The sequence below is a fragment of the Chelonia mydas genome, chromosome 1 (assembly GCF_015237465.2).
Source record: "Chelonia mydas isolate rCheMyd1 chromosome 1, rCheMyd1.pri.v2, whole genome shotgun sequence".
Taxonomy (NCBI): Eukaryota; Metazoa; Chordata; order Testudines; family Cheloniidae; genus Chelonia; species Chelonia mydas.
Window position 1 is genome coordinate 52,243,521 of NC_057849.1, and position 12,975 is coordinate 52,256,495.

At 47.2% G+C, this 12,975-nt stretch overlaps 1 long non-coding RNA gene across 1 annotated transcript; it reads left to right on the forward strand.

Moving 5' to 3' along the window:
• The first annotated feature begins 1,273 nt into the window (after positions 1 to 1,273).
• On the forward strand, positions 1,274 to 10,287 carry LOC119565202. The gene is made up of 2 exons (XR_005223845.1): positions 1,274 to 1,390; positions 10,229 to 10,287. It is a non-coding gene; the product is annotated as an uncharacterized LOC119565202 (long non-coding RNA).
• Positions 10,288 to 12,975: the final 2,688 nt, after the last annotated feature.

A 12,975-nucleotide genomic window follows, 5' to 3' on the forward strand; every position in this document is an offset into this window, starting at 1 on the left:
AAAGATACACAGACAGAAATAGTTATTCTATTCAGCACAATTCTTTTCTCAGCCATTTAAAGAAATCATAATCTAACACGTACCTAGCTAGATTACTTACTAAAAGTTCTAAGGCTTCATTCCTGGTCTATCCCCGGCAAAGACAGAATATAGACAGACACACATACCCTTTGTTTCTCTCCCTCCTCCCAGCTTTTGAAAGTATCTTGTCTCCTCATTGGTCATTTTGGTCAGGTGCCAGCGAGGTTACCTTTAGCTTCTTAACCCTTTACAGGTGAGAGGAGATTTCCTCTGGCCAGGAGGGATTTTAAAGGGGTTTACCCTTCCCTTTATATTGATGACAGTGACCTAACCACTGAACTACAAGGCATTCTGATGTTGGGGGAAGGATGTCCCTCAGTCTCTCCTGTTGAAGCTGTTCCACTGTGGCTAAATAGGGACTGGACTCAGGGTCCGCCTCCTCCCAGGTGACTGCCCTAACTGCTGAACTACACAGTCGTTCCCTTTCTCTGGCCCAATGACTAAGAGTTAAGCCATGGTGGAGCAGCTTCAAAGGAGTGACTGAGGGAGCCCTCCCCCCTCAGAATGTCCCACGTGGCTAGAGATCTCCTCTAAAAACGTGAGAGACCCGTATTCAAATCCTTTCTCCCCACTCAGAGGGGATAATTGAATGTGGGTCTTGACATATCCCAGGTGAGTGCTCCAACCCTGTGGCTAAAATTATAAAGTGGTTCATCACCACCACTTTCTCTTCTGGCAGGATTGGGCCCTGCAGGGAAGATAGGTAGGAAAAGACCTGTCTTCCTCCTGTTCATGGATCACACTGGGCTTAAGCAGGAGATAGGTGTCCAGACGCCTAGAGTAAGGCAGTAATGTGCATATCAAGAGGCAGAAATTTAAGCATCTAGGGAACTTCTACGGCAGAAATGTATGCACTGAGTGAATTTAGGCACCTACAGGGTCAGGTGGCCGGCAGGTTTTATGGATCAGAGTGGTACCTAAAATTGGGAATTTATTGCCTAAACCCCGGATTTAGGCACCTAAGACCCAGATCATCAAAGGTATTAGGCACCTAACTCCCATTGATTTCAATGGAAGTTAGGAATTTAAATACCTCTGAGGATCTGGCCCCTAAATCCCTTTGTGGATTTAATCCCTTGTGATGGGGTGTAGAAATCCCACACTGACAACGAAAGGGTTAATGAGCTACCGTGGTTTCAGTCAGCCCTGCCCACTACACCTGAAATAGATGTCAGGGTTGGAGGAAGGAATTAAAAGGGGGTGACCCCTGCTCATTTGCTGGCTGAATAGGAAGGAGAGTAGATCTCTGTGAGAGAAATCTGGCTGGGGCTAGGAACTGCTGGAGAGACTGCTGCCTCCAAGAGGGAAGGTAGGCAGGCTTGATGTGTTACTACTGTTGTGATGTATTGACCAGTTCCTTGCTTAGTGTTGCTGGGTAAGACTGCTGGAGCAGATGCCTTGTCTGAAGGGAGCAACAGACAGATAAACCCTTTTCTTGCCTTGGGGACCCCACAATGGTTGTCCATGAGCCGAGGAGTAATCCTGGCAGAGACTTCTGTGTGTATTTATCACATTAAAGGTGATATTAAACATAAAAGCAGAAGGAGGGAAAGTGGTGATCCAAATGTGATTGCCCCCTGCAAGCATAGGAAAATGATCATTTTGGTTTAGAAAGGTTTGGCTCTGGGCTCTGGAGAAAGGCTTAAGGACCTTCCAAAAGACTCTGGGGAAAATAACATCTTGTCTGCAAATTAGTGATCAGGTCAGCCCTGAAGAATTACTGTGCCTTAAGCATCTAATAACATATCATTTATACTCTAACATACCATGGCTGTCCAAGTAAATGTTAATTTTTTCTCCCTTCAATATCAGTAAAGAAGGTTCTGTGAAAATTTCCTGGAGAAAAGACTCCAAAATTCTGATGACTCTTTGGAAAATCTCTCTAAGCCTGATTCTAGCTGTGTAAGGTGGCATTAGAGTAAATGAGAAGGAGGCTTAACGCCAACTTCAGGGCTCTTTTACGCTACGAAAGTGGTGCAAATGGGCCTTTGTGTTTGTGAGAATCAGGCTTATCAGGCATATATCTAACTTAAACGTGTAGATCAAATTCTCGTCTCTGTTATACCTTTTAACTGGCTTAAAAAAAACTTGGAGGCGGGTAACTGAGAGCAGAAATTGGTTCCCTATTTTTATATTTCTGAAAACATTCATATTCTTTCCTGCTCTGTTCAAATGAATCCAGAACCAAGTTGTCTTACTGGGCATTATTTTTATAGGGTGAAATTCCTATCTATCTATGTACATTTGAGCCCCTTTGGTCTCTGAAAAGTGGTACAAAGGGCTTGAGCTGCTCTGTTAACGAGAAGTGAATTTCTCCACCATTGCAGACCCAGCACCCAGGGCCGGATTAACTCTCCTGTGGGCCTGGGGCTATTAGACTTTGTGGGGCCCCTGTATACCACAGGCAGATCCCAGCTGGAGGTGCAGCAGGGCTCAAGCAGGCTGCCTGCATGTCTTGGCCTCACGCCGCTCCCAGAAGCGGCTGGCTGCTGGCCCATCTGAGCGCGCCCCTTGGGGTAGGGGACAACGTGTCTTGGGGCACTGCCTGCGCCCACAAGCGCCGCCCCTGCAGCTCCCATTGGCTGGGAACTGGCCAACGGGGGCTGCGGGGATGGTGCTAGGGGCAGCGTGGGGAACTGCCTCCCCCCGACCAGGGGCCCCAGAGACATGCCAGCAGCTGGCTGCCTCCGGGAGCGGTGTGGGCATGCAGGCAACCTGCCCGAGCCCTGCTGTGCCGCTGGACTTTTAGCAGCCTGGAAACCATGATCGACTGGTGGAGGCTCCAGGATCAACCAGTTGATCGTGATCAACGGGTTGGTGACCACTGATTTATTTTTGTGGGGCCCTCGTTAGTTTGAGGCCCTGGCCTGAAGCCCCTAAAGCCCCTGCGTTAATCTGGCCCTGACAGCACCTAGTGGTCTGGAGAATGAGGGAGCAAGCCTTGCCCCAAACTTTGGCTACAGAATAACAATGAGTTGTCATTAGACTGCTGGGCCAGCCCTTGGAGACTTTTCAAAGATCAGCAAAGCTCTCCTTATTTCATTGTCCCGCTCAAATAGTCAGTTTGTTTTGGATGAATGGTCCTGGTGGTTTTTGTCTCGAGCAAAGCTGGTTGGAAATTCTGTGATGGAACATTTTTCCTCAGAGAATGCCAGTTTGGCAATATTGAACTATTCCATGGAGATGGCCTGATTTCACTGAAGCAGAGAGATTTCCATCAGACATTGCTCTGATTTTTCTTCCAGCTCTTCTGATTGGCTATTTGGTTACCAGGCTGTTGCCTGCCTGATGTGAGACCAATCTTTCTGGCTCTTCACAACCTGCCATGCAGACTGGTAGGGCACCAAGAGCCCTGGCTCTCAAGCTCCATAGGTCCCAGGCACCTCTACAGGTTGCCTGGTTAATTGCCTGGGAGCCAGGAACCCGGAAGCACTAGCTCCTTGGCATACCATGTAGCCTGTCCCAGAGTCAGGGAACCCAGAGCTTTCCCTATCAGGGATAAACAAAACCCGCAAATTTTGAAGTTCAAATTGGAACCAAACCAAACTTTGAAATGTCTGCATCTTCAATAAAACAAAATTACCTTTTTCTGCAGAGCTGTAATCCCAAACACTCCACTTAGGTACTGGTCAGGAATGGAGACCATTTCTTATAGATATCTTACTAATAGCTTCAGATATAAAATATTTAAGGGCCTGCACATTTCATACTCTTAGTATTGTCCTTTGTGTTTGTTACTGGAGACTAATATAATACTCAATACTTTTTCAGCATTCTGAATCTGTGGACAGATAATCTTTGACTTTTATTTAACAACTAAAAGTTGAAGGAATAGTGACTCCTACTGTATATAACTGAGAAGGTAACTTTAGCAATAAGGCTTTGAATTTAATGCTTTAATGCTTTGAATGTAATCTCCATATAGGTTATACACAGAAGGTGACATTTTCAAAAACTCTCAATGCCAGTCTAATTTTGCTGTTGTTAAAATAATGATAAAACTCCTGCTAACTTCAAGAGGAGTAGAGTTAGGCCAACACTGAGTGCTTCTGAAAACCCCACTCACAATTTTTTGTTTGCTAGAATTGTATTAATTTGATCAGATTAAGCTAACTCACTCAGTTATTGTGCACTAGGGATACTTCCCTCAGTGTTACCACAGCATAACTGAGATTTTACTTTGTGCATGGAAAACATATGATTATGGAAACTTAAATTACACACAATATCTTGTCAAACATACATTTTAATTAGTGGCAAACATTTTAACAAGACTTTGCAGAATCCTAAATGTTGTTAAACCTGGATAATTCAGCCATGTCAGAATTACTACAAAGACAACTGATTAACAAACACGTTGTTAATAATAATAACAATAATAATAACAATAACAATAATTCAATTAAGGTGTGTCTAAATGCAATATTTATTGGATAATATTCCTTCATGAGGAAGGAAATTGAGCAACTTGTGATTAATGCCCTGGACTGTAGTACCACTATTCCTTTTTAGTCTTTTGAGTGCTTTGTGACATTTTGAGAAAGAGACAATAAGGGTTTGGAAAAGACAACAATTACTAGCTTAAGACAGCTAATTTATTGATCTATGCCACATTTAATAAGAATTTCCCACTAGCGTCTTTAGATGTCTGTTAGTCACAAAGGACAACATCTGTTAGAGACGTACTGCATTAAAGTCTGGAGCTAGATTCTTGGGTGTGACCAAGGAATGCGCAGCACAGCTCAAGAGGATCTCAACTTTGTGCTTCCGTAATCGTGGGATGACTCTGCTGGACCATTTCCCTGTTATAATTCAGAGTAGCCAGAAGGCTGTTCTAATTTATGCTGGGTGAAAAGGGCTGATACAGCAGCTGGATATGAAGGAGCCCTACTTATACCCCCTTTATTCCAGCCACATCTTCTACACTAGCAGGAGGGGATTGTGATGTATAAATTACTCCATCAATTCTGCACCTTCCAAAGACCATGGCTACACTGGGTATGTCTGTGCTGCAATCAGAGGTGTGATTGCAGCATGTGTTGACATTTGTGAGCTAGCTTGAATACGAGTAGCAATGAAGCTGAGGCCACACAAGCTATCCACCTGAGCATGTACTGAAACTCGCTGGCAGGCTTGTACATGCCCAGCAGCTCATGCTGCTGCAGCTTCACAGCTGTTTCTCCCCCGTGTCCATTTGTGGCCTGGATTCACTGGCTTCTCCTCCTGTGGTAAGGGAGAGGACCCTTAGCTTATGCCTGCTGTCTTCTGGCAACCACAACAGGGTTCATGGCTATTGCTCTCTGAGCTAGCTAGATCAAAGCTAGCTTGGGTATGTGTACACATGCTGAAACCATCTCTTTGATTGCAGTATAGACATAGCATCTGAGGTGACTGCCTGTGGCTGACTATGCTGAATTAATCACCACTTTGCTCTTTTAGGAGCCGATTCTAGAAAGTCTTCAGACAGGAGTGACATTACTCGTGTGAAAGTGATTGCAGGACAGCGTGGCAGAGATAGTAAAGGGTTTTATAATTACGGTGCAAATCTTCAACAGTGACGGTAATTAACCATTGGCTCAGTTTACCAAGGAGTGGTGTATTCTGCATCACTTGAAAATTTTAAATCATGGCTGGTGTGGCATGTCTCTAAAAAAGATGCTGTAACTTAGTCACAAGATACAGGCTTGATACAGGAATTAGTGGGTGAAATCCTATTGTCTGTTCTGCAGGAAGTCAGACTAGACGATAATGCCCTTAATCTATTAATCATTCTGAAAGACTTGATGCACTGGAAGGTGTGGGGATGTAGTTTGCTTATTCTTTATCCCTATTACAGCTTTCCATGACCCAAGAATATGAAAAGATGAATAGATACCTGATGAATATATTTTCTTCAGCTAATAAAACAAACACCAGAACTTTCCTTCCTCACTTAAGGAAAAGACTTAAAATCCTTAAACCTTGCTTCAGAGAGATCTGGCAAATTCTCATAGACTTTTCTTTCTTCTGACCTGGACACTAGTTAAATAGCACAGTAGTTCAAGCACTACTGATTAAAAGTCTTTTTGAATTCATCCATAAGTATCTATAATATTAAATTTCTGGAAACTTCTGTCAAGCTTGTTTAAAATTAAATTTTACTAACCTACTATTAATTAAAAAAGGATTAAAGTGAACTTTCCACTGCAGAATGTAATAAAAATACTTCCACCACCCTTGCACTTTGAGAAATACCCTCACATGTACTTTCAGGGACACAATTCCCAAACTCAGAATGATTAATCAAGGATTGTTTTTCTAAAACAACCTTTTCAATGGAATGAATGTGAGGCAAAGCCCGGTGCAGTTATTCATTTAAGAAGCGGAGATAAAATTACACTCTGATAATTTCATATTTCTGCCAGATCTTTTTTTTTTTTGCATTTGAAATATTCCTGACACACCCCTTGTGTAGAGGATTAAGTATTTGCTGTGGTGTGAAGTGTATCACAGTCAGTGATGAGCTGCCAAAATCTTAACAACCGGTTCCTCCTCACCCCACGAGGGGGTCGTGGCCCCCCCCGGGGGCTCCTGCCCCATCCACCCCCCTCCCCTGTCCCCTGACTGCCTCCAGAACTCGGCAAGAGGTCTCGTGGGCCACTGTAGTGGGTGCCCACCCCGCCCCTAAGAGCCAGAGGGACCTGCTGGGGGGCGAGGTGGGGAGTCCCGGTGGTGCTTACCTGGGACATGTCCCAGGAAGCATCCAGCAGGTCCCTCTGGCTCCTAGGGGCGGGGGAGGGTAGGTGGGGGGGAGCAGGGTGAGCTGCCGCTCTCCCCACTGATCACTTCAAAAGTGGTGCCTTAGGCACCGACTCCGTGGGTGCTTCGGGGCTGCAGCACCCACGGGGAAAATTTGGTGGGTGCAGAGCACCCACCGGCAGCTCCCTGCCCCGCGCCTGGCCCCAGCTCACCTCACGTCTGCCCTGCTCTGCTTCTCTGCCCCCCGGATTCCCGCGAATCAGGTGTTCGGCAGGAAGCCTGGGAGGGCTGAGAAGCAGGCGACAGCTTTGCGCTCAGACCCAGGGAGGTGGAGGTGAGCTGGGGAGGTGGAGATGAACTGGGGCGGGGAGTGGTTCCACTGCACTCCCCCCCGGGTTACCTGCTGCGGCACGGCCCCCCCCCCCCACTCCAGCTCACCTCCACCTCCCTGGACCTGAGCGTGAAGCTGCTGCCTGTTTCTCAGCCCTCCGGCTTCCCGCACGAAGAGCTGATTTGCGGGAAGCCGGGGGGGGGGGGAAGGGGCACAGAGAAGCAGAGCGGGTCGGCGCATTCAGGGGAGGAGGCGGAGGCAGAGCGGAGGTGAACTGGGGCTGGGCGCGGGGCATGGCGGGGAGCTGCCGGTGGGTGCTCTGCACCCATCAAATTTTCCCCGTGGGTGCCCCATCCCCGGAGCACCCACGGAGTTGGCACCTTTGGCGCCACTTTTGGCCGGTTGTTAAATTTAGAAGCCCTTTTAGAACCGGTTGTGCCTCGTGGGACAACTGGCTCTAAAAGGGCTTCTAAATTTAACAACTGGTTCTAGCGAACCGGTGCGAACCGGCTCCAGCTCACCACTAATCACAGTCTGCAACTTCAATAAATTTCTCTGGTTAGTCATCTTGATTTATGATGACAAAGAGATTTAGCCTTAAGATTCCTAGAGATAGGTTACATGCATGATTAATTGTACTACATTAAAGAGTTGGTGGTGCCAGCTAGCATCGCTGCCGAGAAAGCTTTGTCAGAGTCTTTACTCCCCATGTCCGTGTTTTCATCCAATTAAGCTGAAAAAGCATGACTTCCCCACATCACAGCTGAGTAAGAATTGCACTTGTCCCAAAGGTGGGCAGCTTTTAAAATTAGAAATAGTATTTTAAAATGAAAAGAACTGAGTTTCTCCTTCTCACAAGTGTAATAGTGTATCGAGCATCGGTGTGTCTAGACCAATATGAAACCTCGGACTTGAACTTTCAAAGAGGCCTAGAAATTAGACACCCAATTCCCACTGAAAATCAATGTAAGTTAGGCACCTAACTTCCCTGGTTGCTCATGTAGAGCTGAATTCTGCCACCCTCAGGCCTGGTCTACACTACGAGTTTGTCAGATTTAGCAGCATTAAATCGAATTAACCCTGCACCCGTCCACACAACAAAGCCATTTTTTTCAACATAAAGGGCTCTTAAAACTGATTTCTGTACTCCTCCCCAACGAGGGGATTAGTGCTGAAATCAACATCACTGTTTCTAATTAGGGTTAGTGTGGACGCAATTCAAAGGTATTGGCCTCTGGGAGCTATCCCACAGTGCACCATTGTGACTGCTCTGGACAGCACTCTGAAGTCGGATGCACTGGCCAGGTGCACAAGAAAAGCTCTGGGAACTTTTGAATCTCATTTCCTGTTTGGCCAGGCGAACTCATCAGCACAGGTGACCATGGAGAGCTCATCAGCACAGGTGACCATGCAGTTCCAGAATCGAAAAAGGAGCTCCAGAATGGACCGAACAGGAGCAACTGGATCTGATCACTGTATGGGGAAAGGAATCCGTGCTATCAGAATTACGTTCCAAAAGACGAAATGCCAAAACATTTCAAAAAATCTCCGAGGCCATGAGGGACAGAGGCTACAGCAGGGACGCAACACAGTGCTGCGTGAAATGTAAGGAGCTCAGACAAGCATACCAGAAAAACAAAGAATCAAACGGACGCTCTGGGACAGAGCCCCAGATATGCCGCTTCTACACTGAGCTGCATGCAATTCTAGGGGGGACCACCATCACTACCCCACCACTGTCTGTGGACTCCGATGATGGGGTACTCTCTGCCATGGCAGAGGATTTTGTGGACAGGGAAGATGAGGAGGAGGAGCTTGAGGAGAGCACACAGCACACCGTTCTCCCCAACAGCCAGGATCTTTTTATCACCCTGACTGAAATACCCTCCCAACCCAATGAAGCTGGAGAAGGGACCTCTGATGAGTGTACCTTTTTAAATGTACCTTTTATGCATCCGATGAAGTGAGCTGTAGCTCACGAAAGCTTATGCTCAAATAAATTGGTTAGTCTCTAAGGTGCCACAAGTACTCCTTTTCTTTTTGTGAATACAGACTAACATGGCTGCTACTCTGAAACCTTTTAAAATATAATACATGTTATAAAAGCAAGTGTTTTTTAATGATTAAGTAGCCCTGAGGACTTGGGATGCATTCATGGCCAGTACAGCTACTGGAAAAATCTGTTAACGTGTCTGGGGATGGAGCAGAAATCCTCCAGAGACCTCTCCATGAAGCTCTCCTGGAGGTACTGGCATTCGTGGCTCTCCTGGATGTACTCCCAAAGCCTTTGCAGAAGGTTTCTGGGGAGAGCAGCCTTATTCCGTCCTCCATGGTAGGACACTTTACCACGCCATGCTAGTAGCAAGTAATCTGGTATCATTGCATGACAAAGCCTGGCAGCGTACGGTCCCGGTGTTTGCTGTCATTCAAGCAACATCCGTTCTTTATCTCTCTGTGTTATCCTCAGGAGAGTGATATCATTCTTGGTAACCTGGTTGAAATATGGGAATCTAATTAAGGGGACATTCAGAGGTGGCCGTTCCTACTGGGCTGTTTGCCTGTGGCTGAAAAGAAATCCTCCCCGCAGTTAGCCACGCGGTGGGAGCGGGGCGGGGGGGCATTGGCGCTGAGCTGTTCGCGTTTGGTTAGCAGGGATCTTCCCTGATACCAGCCATGCGGTGGGGGGAGGGGTAAAGCGATCATCCCAGAGAATTGGATGGGGGGGGGTGGCGTTAGTTAGTTTCCTGCACGTTAACAGGAAAACCGCAGCATTAAATGGCCAACTCAATGTGCTTTGCTTGGTATGGGAGAGGAGGGCGCTGCTGTTATGAAGGTTGCAGAAGCCGAAAGACTATGGCTTACCATGGCTGCCTGCAAGCCGAATTCTGTTGCCCAGCACTGCATGTGTGATCTCTAACACCAAGGCCACAGGCACTCAATATAAGATGCAAAATGCGACCTTGTACCAAAATCACATGTGCTATGTAATGTGAATAGTGTCTTTCACTATGAAAGAGTATAGCCATTGTTCTGTAAAATGTATCTTTTTAAATACTTCACTCCCTCTTTTTCCTCCAGGAGCTGCAAATGTTTCAAGCCTCCCTCCTCCACCCCAAAGGCTAGCTCAGAGAAGGCAGCAAAAAAAACACACGCGCGATGAAATGTTCTCTGAGCTCATGCAGTCGTCCGGCACTGACAGAGCTCAGCAGAATGTGTGGAGGGACACAATAGCAGAGTACAGGAAAGCAGCCGATGAACGTGAGGAGAGGTGGCGACAGGAAGATCAGAGGAGGCACGAGGCAATGCTGGGGCTACTGCGGGATCAAACGGACATACTCCGGCGTCTGGTGGAGGTTCATGAATGGCAGCAGGATCACAGACTGCTGCTGCAGACCCTGTGTAACTGCCCTCCCTCCTCCCCATAGTTCCATAGCCTCCTCACCCAGATACCCGAGAACGCACGGGGGGAGGCTCCGGGCACCCAACCACTCCACCCCAGTGGACAGCCCAAGCAACAGAAGGCTGTCATTCAACAAGTTTTGAAGTGGCCTTTTCCTTCTCTCCTCCCCTCCTCCCACACCCCACCCGGGCTACCTTGTTAGTTATCTCCCTATTTTTATAATCAATTAATAAAGAATACATTTTTTAAACGATAGTGACTTTATTTCCTTTGCAAGCAAGCTGTGATCAAAGGGGGGAGGTCGGGTGGCTTATAGGGAATTTAGAGGCAACCAAGGGGGTGGGTTTTCATCAAGGAGAAACAGAAGTGTCACACAGTACCCTGGCCAGTCATGAAACTGGTTTTCAAAGCTTTTCTGATGCGTAGCGCTTCCTGCTATGCTCTTCTAACTGCCCTGGTGTCTGGCTGCATGTATTCAGTGGCTAGGCGATTTGCCTCAACCTCCCACCTCACCATAAACGTCTCCCCCTTACTCTCATAGAGATTGTGGAGCACACAGCAAGCAGCAATAACAATGGGAATATTGGTTTTGCTGGGGTCTGAGCGAGTCAGTAAACTGCACCAGCGACCCTTTAAACGTCCAAATGCACACTCTACCACCATTCTGCACTTGCTCAGCCTATAGTTGAACAGCTCCTTACTACTGTCCAGGGTGCCTGTGTGCAGCTTCATGAGCCAGGGCATTAAGGGGTAGGCTGGGTCCCCAAGGATAACTATAGGCATTTCAACATTCCCAACAGTTATTTTCTGGCCTGGGAAGTGAATCCCTTCCTGCAGCCGTTTAAACAGACCAGAGTTCCTGAAGACACGAGCGTCATGAACCTTTCCCAGCCAACCCACATTGATGTTGGTGAAACGTCCCTTGTGATCCACCAGTGCTTGCAGCACCATTGAAAAGTACCCCTTGTGGTTTATGTACTGGCTGCCCTGGTGGTCCGGTCCCAAGATAGGGATATGGGTTCTGTCTATAGCCCCACCACAGTTAGGGAATCCCATTGCAGCAAAGCCATCTAGTATGACCTCCACATTTCCCAGAGTCACTACCTTTGATAGCAGCAGCTCAATGATTGCGTTGGTTACTTGCATCACAGCAACCCCCACAGTAGATTTGCCCACTCCAAATTGATTACCGACTGACCGGTAGCTGTCTGGCATTGCAAGCTTCCACAGGGCTATTGCCACTTGCTTGTGAACTGTGAGGGCTGCTCTCATCTTGGTATTCTTGTGCTTCAGGGCAGGAGAAAGCAAGTCACAAAGTTCCATGAAAGTGCCCTTGTGCATGCGAAAGTTTCGGAGCCACTGGTTATCGTCCCAAACCCGCAACACTATGCGGTCCCATCAGTCTGTGCTTGTTTCCTGGGCCCAGAATTGGCGTTCCATGGCATGAGCCTGCCCCAGTAACACCATAATCTCCAAATTGCTGGGGACCGCGGTTTTAGAGAAATCTGTGTTCATGTCCTCATCACTGCACTGCCATCGCCTCCTCGCCTGGTTTTTCAGGTGCTGGTTCTGGATAAACTGCACAGTAATGCATGAGGTGTTCACAATGGTCATAACTGCTGCGGTTAGCTGAACGGGCTCCATGCTTGTCGTGCTATGGCGTCTGCTCAGGCAATCCAGGGAAAAGGGTGCAAAATGATTGTCTGCTGTTGCTTTCATGGAGGGAGGGAGGGTTGACTGACGACATTTACCCATAACCACCTGTGACAAGTTTTTGACCCCATCAGGCATTGGGAGCTCAGCCCAGAATTCCAATGGGCAGCGGGGACTGTGGAAACTGTGGGATAGTTACCCACAGTGCACCGCTCGGAATGTTGATGCTTGCCACGGTACTTGGGACACACACCGCTGAATTAATGTGCTTAGTGTGGACGCATGTACTCGACTTTATGCAATCTGTTCCCAAAAATCGACTTCTGTAAAATCGGAGTACTTTCATAGTGTAGACATGGCCTTAGTCATATTGAGTAGTTTGCCGAAGTTGATTCTCTCGATTTTGTATGACTGGATTTACATCCTGTCTACGGTACTTGTATGGCCTTCATTACTCTAGCATCAGTGTTCCTCACAATCTATAACATATTTATCTTCCCAGCTTCCTGATGAGGTAGGGATGTACTACTAGCTCATTTTACAGATGGGGGAACTGAGGCACAGAGAGGCTAAGTGACTTGCCCACAGTTACACAGGCAGAGAGGCAGAGCAGAGAAATGAACCCAGATCTCCCAAGCCATGGATCAGTGCCCTAATCAGTGGACCACCCTTCTTCTTTTGAGTGCTATTGTTCTCTGCCAGTGTTTGTGCCTCGCTTTCTTTACCAATGCTTAAGTTATCTATTCAGAATAGTGGAGCCTGGAGGAGTTAG